Genomic DNA, 13,087 nt, shown 5'->3' on the forward strand with positions numbered 1-13,087 from the left:
AAGGCACTCTCAGGATGGTGCATTTGGAAAGATTCAGTGTGAATCCATCGTCTTCACCCCTGGTTCCCTGAGCAAGATTTTAAACTCTAACAAAATGACAACATTAACACCTATGTAAGAGACATATTGAAAAGGTGTTGTGTTTTGCAAAAATATCTTAATCATAAAGAGGAAAAAAAAGTTTGGCAGAGGGAATTTTTCCAAAGATGGTCACAAGAGTATCTCCCATTCCACCTGCTCTTCTAGATCTTTCCATTCCTCCATCAAAAGGTAGAGTTTCATTCCTCCCTTGAATCTAGGTGGGCTTGTGACTCACTTGTAACCAACAGAATGTGGCAGAAAGGGCACTGTGTGGCTTCAAAGACACAGCCGCCATCAGAGCGGCCCAGCTGCCCCGAGGCTGCCATGCTGTGTGGAAGCCCAGTTATGTGGAGAGGCCGCCTGCGGCCCTTCTGGTTGGCACCTCTCGTCCTCCAGTCTCCCCAGCCAGGTGCCAGACATGAGTGAGCAAGCTTTCAGATAGCTTGAGCCCAGCTATCAAATCACTCCCATCCCAGCCTTCCCAGTCTTCCCAGATGAGGACCCGGATATCAAGGAGCAAAGACAAGCCCATCCCACTGTTCCCTACTGGAATGCATCACCCACGGAATTAGTGAGCATCATAAAAGCATGGTTGTTTGTGCCACAAAATTTGGGGTGGTTTTTTTATTCCCCAGTAGTAACCAAAACAATGAGGCATATACTCTCTTGACTGACCTCCATGGACCAAATCCCAAGACTAGCCATTGCTTTCCATCCCCTGTTGACACCTTGATGACACCCAGGCCTGCTGAACTCTCAGAAGCAGCAGAAGACCTTCTAGAACCTTGTTACATAAGGTCCAGGAACCAGCAGCCTCAGCACCATCTGGGAGGGCTTAGACCTGTACCATCTCAGGCCCCATCCCAGACTTACTGAATCAGAACCTGCTTTTTGATAAGATCCCCCGGTTAAAATAAAATACTCAGGATTCTGTTTGAGTATTTCAGAATGCATGGCAGACACTGTGCACCAGAGACCAATCAGAGCTCCTTCCGCCGTTGCCTCCTATCTGACAGGATGGAAATGTAAAATGCTGGGTTTTCCAGGCTCCCTTGCAGCTAGGGGAGGCAACACGGCCCATATTTAGCCAAAGAGCTACAAGTGGGAGTGCCTGGGAGAGGCTTTCAGGAAATCTTTTAAAGAAGGAAGATCCAATTTATGTATAGGTCTTTCAACGCATCACTAAACATTTTTAAAACATATCCGGTTCTCTGCTTTTAATTGCTGTACAGTATTCCAGGTATAGATCCACCTTGTTCAACCCATCCATTTCCCTAATGATAGATACTTAGGTCATTTCCAGCTCACCACTCCCCAAACACCAGCATGATTAACATCTCAGATGTGTTCTCTTTTGAACATACACTCAAGTCCTCTCAGGAGTGTATGCCCAGGAGTGAGACTACTGGGTCATAAGGCACCTAAGAACATAATTTCATTGCATTCTGCAAAACCCTTTTCTAGAATGATCTTAGAAGTCAGTTTGTCCTTCCTTCAATAATGCATTACGGCTCTTGTTTCTCTGTATCATTGCCTTTCCTTGGTACTTTCAGGCTTTACAATCTTTGCCAGTCTCATGGGTATAAAGCGGTATTCTATTGCAGTTTACTTTGTATTACTGATTATTTGTGAAGTTAGAGAGAATGATTAACCACAAATGTTTATTAGCTAGTCGGTTTCACCTTTATTAGCCAGTCAGAGAAATTTTCTCACATGCGTGAGTGCATTTCTGGGTCTCTATTCTTCTTCACTGTTCATGTGTGCTTTCATTATGCCTTAAGAGTGTGGATTAATAATTGATTGGAATTTTATCAAATGGTTTAATTAAGGAGAACTGACATATTTACAATGCTAAATTATCACCTCCAAGTCATTAGGGAAATGCAAATCAAAATACAATGAGATATCACTTCACACCCATTAGGATGGTTATTATTTAAAAAAAAAAAACCACACAAAATAACAAGTGTTGGTGAAGATGTGGAGAAATTGGAACCCTTGTACACTGCTGGTAGGACTGTAAAATGGTACAACTGCTATGGCAAACGGTATGGAAGTTCCACAAAATATTAAAAATAGAATTAGCATACAATCCAGCAGTTCCAATTCTGGGTATATATCCCAAAGAATTCAAAGCAAGGACTCAAACAGATATTTGCACACCCATGATCCTACCAGCATTACTCAAAACAGCCAAAAGGTGGAAGCTATCTAAATGTTCATTGATGAATGAATGGATAAACAAAAATGTGGTGTGTCTACACACACACACACACACACACACACACACACACACACACACAGGATGATTACTCAGCCTTAAAAAGGAAGAAAATGCTGACACATGCTGCAACATGGCTAAAACTTAAAGACTTTACACTAAGTGAAATAAGCCAGATTCAAAAGCACAAATGAGGTACAGAATAGTCAGATTCATAGAGAGAGAGAGTAGAATGCTTGTTGCCAGAGACTGGAGGCAGTTAGTGTCTGATGGGTACAGAGTTTCAGCTGGGGAAGAGGAAAAGAATTCTGGAGATGAATGGTGGTGATAGTTATACAACAATGTGAATGTACTTAATGCTACAGAACTGTACACTTATAAATGGTTAAGAAGGTAAATTTTATTTATTTTACCACCATAAATAAATTATCTCATGCATGAAAAATTGTCTCTCTCTCCATTTATTCTCATCTTGTTTCTAGATCTTTCAAAGTTTTAAAACTATTCTCCATTAAAGTGTTTTGCAACAATGAACTATCAGATAGAGAAATTAGGAAAATGATCCCATTTACAATAGCATCAAAAATAATAAAGTGCTTAGGAATAAATGTAACCAAGTAGGTGAAAGATCTGTACATTGAAAACTACAACACATTGAAATAAATTACACACACAAATAAATGGAAAGATATTTCATGTTCATGGATTGGAAGAATTAATATTGTTAAAATGTCTGTACTACTCAAAGCAAACTACAGATGCAATGCAAAATTCCTATCAAAATTACAACGGCTTTTTTTTTTCTTTTTAGAGATAGAAAAAAAAAATCCTGAAATTTGTACAGAACCACAAAAGACCCTCATAGCCAAAATAATATTGAGAAAGACAAGCAAAACTGGAGGCATTATGCTTCCTGATTTCAAACTATATTACAAAGCCACAGTAGTCAAAACGTGTGGTATCAGCATTAAAACAGACACATAGATCAATGGAACAAATAGAGAGCCCACAAATAAACCCATACATATATGGTCAATTAATTTATAACAAAGGCACCAGGAATATACAGTGGGGAAATGACAATCTCTTCAATAAATGGTGTTGGGAAAACTGGACAGCCATGTGCAAAAGAATGAAACTGGACTCCTATCTTACACTGTACCAAAAAAAAAAAAAAAAAATCAACTCAGTATGGATTAACTTAAACATAAGACCTAAAACTGTAAAACTCTTCAAAGAAAACATAGGGGATAAACTCCTTGACACTGGTCTTGGCAATGATGTTTTAGATTTGATACCAAAAGCAAAGCAGCAAAAGCAAAAATAAATAAAGTGGGAGTAAAACAAACTAAAAATCTGCACAGCAAAGAAAACTAGCAAGAAAATGAAAAGGCAACTTACAGAATGGGAGAAAATATTTGCAAACCTCCTATCTGATAAGAGTTTAATATCTAAAATATACAAGGAACTCATACAACTCATAGCAAAAAACAAAAAACCCAATTAAAAAGTGGGCAAAAGACCTGAATAGACATTTTTCCAAGAAAGACGTACAGATGGCCAACAGGTACATGAAAAGATGCTCAACATCATTAATCATCAGGGAAATGCAAATCAAAACCACGATGAGGTATCATCTCACACTTGTTAGAATAGCTCTCATCAAAAAGACAAAAGATAACAAATGCTAGCAAGAATGTGTGGAAAAGGGAACCCTTGTGCACTGTTTGTGGGAATGTAAACTGATACAGTCACTAGGGAAAACAGTATGGAAATTCCTCAAGAAATTAAAAATAGAACTGTATGACCCAGCAATCCCACTTCTGGTTATATATCTGAAGGAAACGAAATCACTCTCTTGTTGAGATATCTGCACCCCCTTGTTTATTGAAGCATTATTCACCATAGCCAAGGTATAGAAACAACCCAAATGTCTGTTGACAGATGAATGGATAAACTCAGTGTGCTATATACACACAATGGAATATTATTCAGCCTCAGAAGGAAATCCTGCCATTTTCGACATCATGGATAAAGCTAGAGGACATTATGTGAAGTGAAGTATGCCAGACAGAGAAAGACAAATACTGCATAGTATCACTTACATGTGAAATCTTAAAAAAACATAAAAAGACAAACTCAAAGAAACAGAGTGAAAAGTGGTTGCCGGGGTTGGGGACTGGGGTTAATAGGGCGAGGTTGGTAAAGGGTACACATTTTCAGCTACAAAATGAATAGTCTGAAGATCTAATGAAAAACATGGTGACTATAGTTGATAACACTGTCTTATATAATTAAAATTTGCTGAAAGTAGATCTTAAATGTTTTCACACACAAAAAAGGTAAGTATGTGAGGTGATTTGTTAATTAACTTGATGGGGGGGGAATCCTTTCACAACGTCTATGTTTATCAAATCATCACATTGTATACTTTAAATCTTCCAATTGTCAATTATACCTCAATAAAACTAAAAAAAGTTTTGGATTCATTTCATTCTTTTTAGTGGCATATAACATGTGTTGATTGACTGATTGAGGTAAGAACATTTAGCATGAGTTTTACCCTCTTAAATTTTTAACTGTGTAACACAGTGTTGTTAAGTGTATTTTACTGGCACAGTGTTCTACAGACACCTTACCGCATCCTACACCTTTCCAGGCCCCTCTCCCACAAGGAGCCCAATTCTTTCTCGTTATTTTCCAGACCAGAGGAAATCAGGTGGATAAACAAGGTTTTGGTGATTTAACAACTGAATTTTAAAACACCAACAAGGAATGAGATAAAAGCATAAAAGAATGGCTTCACACCACCCTGGACAACCGGAAGGCAGATTATTTGGAAAGAAAAACAGGCAACTAACTGGACTGCTCTTGTACCCAGGATCTTGCCAAGTGCCAGATCCTAGGGAGCTACCCTTTCACCAGAAGACCCTGTCTGTAGGTCTTGGAAAAAAGAAGGAGGAAGTCTGCATTTCCCCATTCTGAGACCTAAAGGTGTGTTTGAATAGTAACAGCTAGTTTTTATTTGTCTAAGAGAGGAGAGTAGACATACAGTAGATAATCCAGGAATGCTTTCTATGTGCTTACAGGATGTAATCAGCAACATCCAACTACATGCACATTCCTTCTACCCTCTGCCCTTGGGACCAACAGACCTTGGCTTCCATCTGCTTGTCTGCTCCTTAGACCCAGCTGGGTGGGAAAGATACCAAGATGGCCAGAATTGGGAGAGACTGCTAACTAGGATTGTTTTCAGCTGATGGGGGGCTCTGTTCTAATTTGAGAGGCAATGAGGAGCTCTTAGACCATGATGTGTCCTATGATCATTGACAGGTGGGTAAGCTCAACTCAAGTTATTTTGCTTTCTGTCCCCCTTAGCTTTCTCCTGACTAGGACAGTTGTGAGCAGGTCATGAGGGGCATCTTGGTTAACAGCCATCAGCGTGGCTAATGGTGAATCTGCTCTCTCGTTCACCATCAACATCGTACACATGGAGAGCCTGTAAAGGCCTTAAAAGTTACACACACCAAATAGATGAAAATCAACACAGTGAATAAGCTCAACATCTAGATCAGTGCTGCCAGTAGAACTTCCTATAACGATGGTAATGATCTGGATCTGCATTGTGCAATATGGTAGCCATCAAGCACTTGAGATGTGGCTAATGAACAAGCAACAAATTTAAATTTTAATTCATTTTAAATTTAAATAGCCCCATGTGGCTATTGACTACTATATGAGACAGTGAAGGTTTCGTTTTTTAAATCTGTTCCTTTCCTCCCCAGTCTTACAATAGTCCAATGGTTCTCAGCCAGGGGCAACTTTGCCCCTGAAACCCAGGAGTCATTTACCATTGGAGGTATTTTTGGTTTCATCATGGGGGGTGGGGTGTCACTGGCATCCAGTGGGTAGATACCAGGGGTGCTGCTAAACATCCTACAAAGCACAGGACAGCTCCACACCCCCAAACAGAGAATCAACAAGCCCAAATGTTAACAACATCAAGGCTGAGAATCCTTCTCTAGCCTTGTTTATGGTAAGCAAAGCTTTTCATAATTTGTACAACTGCTATATTCATTTTCTTGATTTTTCAAAAAATGTATTAAATTATGGTAAAACACATAAAATGTGTGGGGGTAAAACACATAAAATGGCAACTACCATTCTACTCTCTGTCTCTGTGAATTTGACTGTTTCTAGGCACCTCATATAAGTGGAAAGATGCACTGTTTGTCTTTTTGTGATGGTTTATTTCACTTAGTATAATGTCTTCAAGGTTCATCCATGTTGTAGCATGTGTCAGAATTTCCTTCCTTTTTAAGGCTGAATACTATTAAGTTCTGTTTATCCGTTCATCCACTGGTGGACACGTGGGTTGCTTCTACCTCTTGACTCTTTTCCATAACGCTGTGAACATGGATGTGTCATTTACTTGATTTAAAATAAACTGGGAATGATTTTAAACTTACAGAAAAGTTGCAAAGATTATACAGAGAGCTCTCATCTGTCCCTCATCTAGTTTCCTCCATTATTATTTCATATTACCATGGTACGTTGTCACAACTAAGAAACCAAAGGTGGGACATTTCTATTAACTGCACTCCAGACTTAATTCAGATTTTACCAGTTTTTTTCCACTAATGCCCTCTTCTTCTTCCAGGATCCAACCCAGGACACCACACTGCCTTTAGTCGTCATCCCCACCCAGTTCCCTCTGGGCTGGGACAGTTTCTCGTTCTTTGTTTTTCATGACCACGATGGTTTTAAAGGGCACGGGTCAGGTATTTTGTAGAATGTGCCTCAATTTGGGTTTGTCTGTTCTTCTCATCAGTAGAGCAAAGTTAGAGATTTAGAAGGAATACCATAGAGGTGAAGTGCATCTCATCGCATCCTATCCCATTCCATCAGGGACACATGGGATCCACATGACATCACTGACATTAACCTTCATCACTTGGTTAAGGTTGTATGGGCCAGGCTGCTTCCCTGTAACGTTACTATTTTTCCCTCTCTATACACTGTTATTCGGAGGTGAGTCGTTAAGACCAGCCCAGTGGGGAAGGGGGAGAAAAGGGGAGAGAACTAATATCCGCCTCCTGGAGGAGAGAGTATGTAAATACATTTGGGATCTTCCGTTAAGAATATTTCTCGTTTCTCCCCCATTTATCTTTTTTTTTTTTTCAATCATTTATGTCGGTACATACTCATGGATATTTATTTTACACTTTAGGTTAGACTCCAATTTTTTTGTTTGTTTTGGCCATCCCTTGCTTTTCTAAACAGTATATCAACAACTATGTATCTTGCACTTGATACTTTAACATGTTTCAAACCTGATAGGCTTTTTCCAAGGAATGAGTCTTACCTCAATGTTACTAATATCATTGATATTTATGACAATAAAGGCCACATTGATCATTCTGAACAAGCTCCTATCCACCCCAGCGCCTGAGAAACAGAGCTGAACTAAGAGCCAGTTGCCAAAGCACCTCTAGAATAATCCTGAGACGCTTACAAGCGTCCCCTCAAGATGGGGTTGCCAAAGCCTTCTGGGAGGGTAATTAATTGGTCCAATAGAGGACATGGTCGTTATCACTCAGCCGGCCCATCTCTGTCACAAATCCCTGGGTTCAGGAAAAGCAATAAAACCCGTGTGGGGTGCACGTGCCTAAAAGCAAGACAGTTTCTGGAGTCAGACATACAGTGTTCACTCGTACTTTTGTTTTGAGCTCTGTAACAAAACGGCGTTTGGAAACAATACTTAGGATAAACAGTTCATTTGGATATAAGGTTTTGCTTTGTTTTTGAGGAACAAATCCTAAACAGCCAAGAGAATTGCCTTAAACTCTTGTAGGCATTCAGGCTTTTGGGTTTTCTTCTGAGACAACGTATTCTCCTGATTGGAAAGTTATTTCTCACCTTTACCTCTGAAATCAAACCAGAGATTTGGAGGGAGAACTTATGTGGTTGTATATAGACATTGCCTATGAATCTTAATTACCACTGAAATGGCTATGCTCTGATTTTAAAATTTTGTGAACAGTTATTTTAAGAATACAAATAGTTTAAAAAGAAAACAGGCTTACTTACCTAGTTCAGAGTCCCAAGGACACACTGGCTGGTCACTTACTGTAACGTGGTCTGGATTCAAGACTGTGTGTACGAGGGTGCCGTTTTCACTCTCAACATTAAGTATGTCAAGGGGTTTTCAGTCTGTGGCTCTGCGGACTGACAGTTTCAAAATCAGGGGCATTGTATCGATCGTTAGGAGTCCTTTTCATTTCTGGTGCAGATTAATTTCTGAAGCAGAGAACCCTCCCTACCCCCCAGTCCATGCAGCACAGGATGACTTTCTTCCCGGCAATTAGTGAATAGCAGGTATTGGTTTTGATAACCAGCTCTCTGGGCTGGGCACATCTGCCAAATTCCCACTGCATGTCCCACTATGAAGTTGCTCTTTACAGGAATTCTAGTGGAATTTACAAGAGTTAAAGCTAAGCACACTGAGAGGATGCTTCTGCATAGGCACTTGGTAGGTTTCAGAGCACACAGAAGGCACTGCAGATCATGGCACAGGCTAGGTGATGAGACGCAGGCATCCTTAGGGACTGAGCATCTCAAACAAGTCAGGCGCTAGGACCTCCACCGCATTTCTCCAGGCTGAAGTTGTGGAGGTCTTTTTGTCCGTTACACCCATGCATGTAATCAGTGATTGTTCCTATTGTAAATCCCAGATTCACCATCTGTATGTTCCAAAGGGCTGGGTGATTGTTAATATCCTGTCCCTATGGGATTAATCTCAAATTTCACACTAAATGATTTTTAAGTATAATTTGTTACAATGATACAACATTACCATTTCTAAAACAAACAGCCAGGATTGTTACCTTGCAATAAAAAGCAAAAAGTTTGTGTGCTACTGTTTTACATTCACTTCTCTTTAGACACAAATAGAGGTATGGGAAAAAAAACAAACAAAAAAAACCCAGCCCAGAACCTTGGGAAGGGGTTTTAAGTAAGGGAACACACTGCTTTTTTATTCCTGGTGAACAGGATCTGAACGTGCAGTAGTGATAAAAGTAAGAGAGTTCTCTGAGCAGTCTTTAAAAATCACTCAGGGTTGTCTGGTGTTTGCAGCAAAAAGAAACTTACAGTAAAAAATCCAAGTTTGGATCCTCTATTGAGCAAAGAACTGTTAAAAGCTTTTTGTAGACAAATGAGGAGCCTCCAAAATCAGTCTGTGATATTAAAAAGAGCTGGCTTGAAGTGTGCAGAGAATATTCTTTTTCACGTCTTGGTTTGTTACAAAAAAGGTGTTACTCCAATCAAAAGTTAACGCTACGAATTTCAAAATATATTGTCCAAAAGAGCATATTATGAGATAAAGTCTAACCACAGCCAGGATACCAAATATTGAGACATTTTTGCCTACTTTACTAAGAATGAAGCCTTTCCACTAGACTGAAACACATACAGCAATTTTATTTTCCCGAACTTTTTAGGGTGGGTTCAAATGTTCCCTTTTATGGATCAGATGGTGGAGATGTTGGAACCAGTTCCAGTTACAAAGTTTGCTCAACTTCATTTTTATTATAATCTACCCCATAAACTAAATGTATGACACCTATGGGACCTGTGCGGCGACCAGCAATTCCCTGGGATGTAGCTACATCCTTCTCAGTGGGATGTGCCTTGTCCCAAGCCATGCATCATTTAAAAAGATGCCTAAAAGGGCCTGCCTATTAGAAACCACTCAGTGCAGAAGTGTAGGAGGGTGGGGTCCTGCTACCACTTCTTCCCCATCCCCTGACACCGTCAGGTACAATAGCTAAAGTGAGCCAAATCAGCGTTATTTCCTCCTGTCTCATATGGGTGCAATCACAGCCCACCCCCACCCCCCCCCCGCCGCACCATTGTAAGGACCAAGAAAGATGTACAAAGCACTTAGCACATCATCCAGCAGAATAAGTTTTCCAAAAAGGATACCTTATTATTTTTTATTAGCTACTGACAATCTTTCTGAGGTTCTGACAGCATCACGGGCACAAAAACCATTTTACTTTTGTCTTCATTATTATAAGAAAACAAAGAGCCAAGAAAAACATGGTCAGAGACCAATGGCAAAGACCTTGGCCTTGGGGTTGGGCGATAAGGAATGGTGGAGCCTGTGGCAAACTGGAAAGCACATGATCCTCCCTCTAACGGGGGTGGGGGGTGGGCAGCGACATTCAGTCCGAGCTGAGGGCTCCCTCCTGGGATTGTGGGCCTAGCACGGCCAACTTTTCAGATTTTTCAAGAAAAGCTGGAAATCACAGCTTGAAGGATTTTGAAATGCTGGCTTCTAATTCAAGTTTTAAAAAAGAAAGCCCATGAGCCAAACAAAGCCTGTCTGTGGCTGCGTGTGGCCTGCAGACCCCTGGTTAAGGATGCCTGCTAGAAACCAATAGAAAAAGACATACAAAGAAAACAGAATATAGAATAGAGTGATCGTCACAGTTCTGTCTAATAATGCAGACTCAGATGTGGAATGGTACATTAATTGCACCCATAATATAGATCTAGAGGCTGCAGCAATATACCCTGTACAATGAGAATATACATATACACACACGACAAAGTATGCAAAGTGGCCAGATTAAATCAATTATAGAATTCAGGGGCCAGAGCTTTCCCCACATGGTGATTGCTGAATGGGATTTCCTGGTGGATAAATGAAACAAAGGGCTTAGATTGGGTAAAAGTATGGATTGGGGCGGAAGATAACGATCTTGGATATTTTTTTCGTACCTAAAACAGCATTATCTTGAGGGAGCCTAAACTAAATTCTCCCTGGATGCCAGAAAAAGGCTGTCCAACCTTTCAGATTACGAGAGAACTGTAGTAAATCCAGACTACTGATGGTTGAGAGAGCTTCCCAGAGTAACTCAGTTGATTCCTTATTTGCTTCAGCAGAATCTAGCTACAGAACAATTAAGAACCTTTAGGAACACAAACTCACCTGGAAATACAGCCCGTCGTTGGTTGAGCATCTTCTATACATTAAGTGCTATTTCCAAGCCTCACACAGCCCTGACAGATGGGTGTTGTTTGTTTTTTCGAAATAGGGAAACAAAATTACGGGAATAACTCACCCCAAAACTACTCAAAAGGGAGGGGCAGCACTGAGACTTGAACCCTGGCTGGCCTCACAGCTGAGCCATTACAAAGACCCCCTCCTAGAGTGCTGTCATCACATTTAGAGTCTGCAGGGAATGGGTGATTCTAAATATTCTAATTCATATGGAATTGCTATGTTAAAATGCCTGTGATTATTTACTTTCCAAAAATAAAATATGCTTAAGGTCAAGATTATGCCAAACAATTAGATATGTCTTTTTTTATTCAGAAAGTATCTCAGAGTTTTTCAGGGCCGGATAAATGAGCATTACATCAATGAGCATTATGATAATGTAGATAGCCATACCAGCCAAGAGATAACCCAGCTTTTTAAAATATTTGTATTCTAGGAGCCCGTTTTAGTCTCTAAAGTCTTTGTGTTTTTAAACTGAAGCCAAATAGAAAGACAACTGGCCAATAGTTTCAATGTGGTCACTGCCAAGATACATACATTGAAATTGATACCGGATTTTAAGTTGTTTTTTTTCAAAGCATTTATTTTATTTTCGTACTCTGAATTATCACGATTAGCTGTAATTAAGTTTGTTAAAACAACAGAAACTTGCTTGTTCATGTTCAACAGAAAAATTGCTACTTGTGTACATGGACTTGGCACTGACATCCTAGGATGAGGTGTAGAACTCCATGGAATTTCGGCACTGGGTGAGCCTCAGAGCTCTAATCTGACTTGCCTCTGGTTTGTGAATCCCCCTTCACCTCTTCTTAACCTCTGCATCAGCAGCTGGGTCAAGGGCATTTTCTACCATCAGAGGAGACAGGCCAGCCTGGGACTGCTCTTAGTGTTAGCAAGTTTTTCCTTATCCCGGTTAAAATAAGCCCTGGAACCTACAACCCAGTGATCTCAACTTGGCTTTGGGGAAGTCGCAGACCAAAAAAGCCTCTGGGTTTTATTCTTTCAACACTCAAATTCTCAAAAGAAAAAAAATTCATAAAAGGAATGCCTAGACATTGCCAAAACAACAACTAAATTAGGTTGTTATAAAGGGGAGGAGGAAAGCTCCAACAACCTGCTTGGAGCACATTCAAGGGTCCCACTCAATAAAAGGCTGAATTTATTAGCTACCAAGCACCTTTCTGAGGAGTAGGACAGGGCAGTGATTGAACTGGCGGAAGCAATAGGGTACCATCAAGATATAAAAACCTTAGAGTACTCCCTTCCTGGAAACCTCCAAGGGTTTAGCATCCTTTTATTAAATAAGACGTATGCCAACAATTATAAGTGGTATTATCCTCTACAAGCGCACTCCCAAAGAACCATAATACACATATCAGTCATGCTAACAAGAGCAAAAGAGATCAACGGCCAGCGTACTTTCATGATCTCCCACAGAAAAAACCCATTCTGTCCTCCCATCTGCAGAAGCTGTGTTTAGACATCAAACAGGGGCTTCACAGCGCCGTGGAACCGACATCTTAGGAAATCAGAATCAGAAGTTACTTTTAGAGGCAGCATCAACCTTGGGGAGTGAATACAGGGTAAGCTTTCTGTTGAGAACTTTCTTATGAGAAAATGCCACCTGACTAGATTTTGCAATTGACAAAGCAAGAAAAAAAATTTTTTTTAAGCCTGTAAGTCTCCTGCTTGCCAGCCACAGTCCAGGGTGCTGT

Source organism: Balaenoptera ricei, chromosome 14 (assembly GCF_028023285.1).
Source record: "Balaenoptera ricei isolate mBalRic1 chromosome 14, mBalRic1.hap2, whole genome shotgun sequence".
NCBI classification, from domain to species: domain Eukaryota; kingdom Metazoa; phylum Chordata; class Mammalia; order Artiodactyla; family Balaenopteridae; genus Balaenoptera; species Balaenoptera ricei.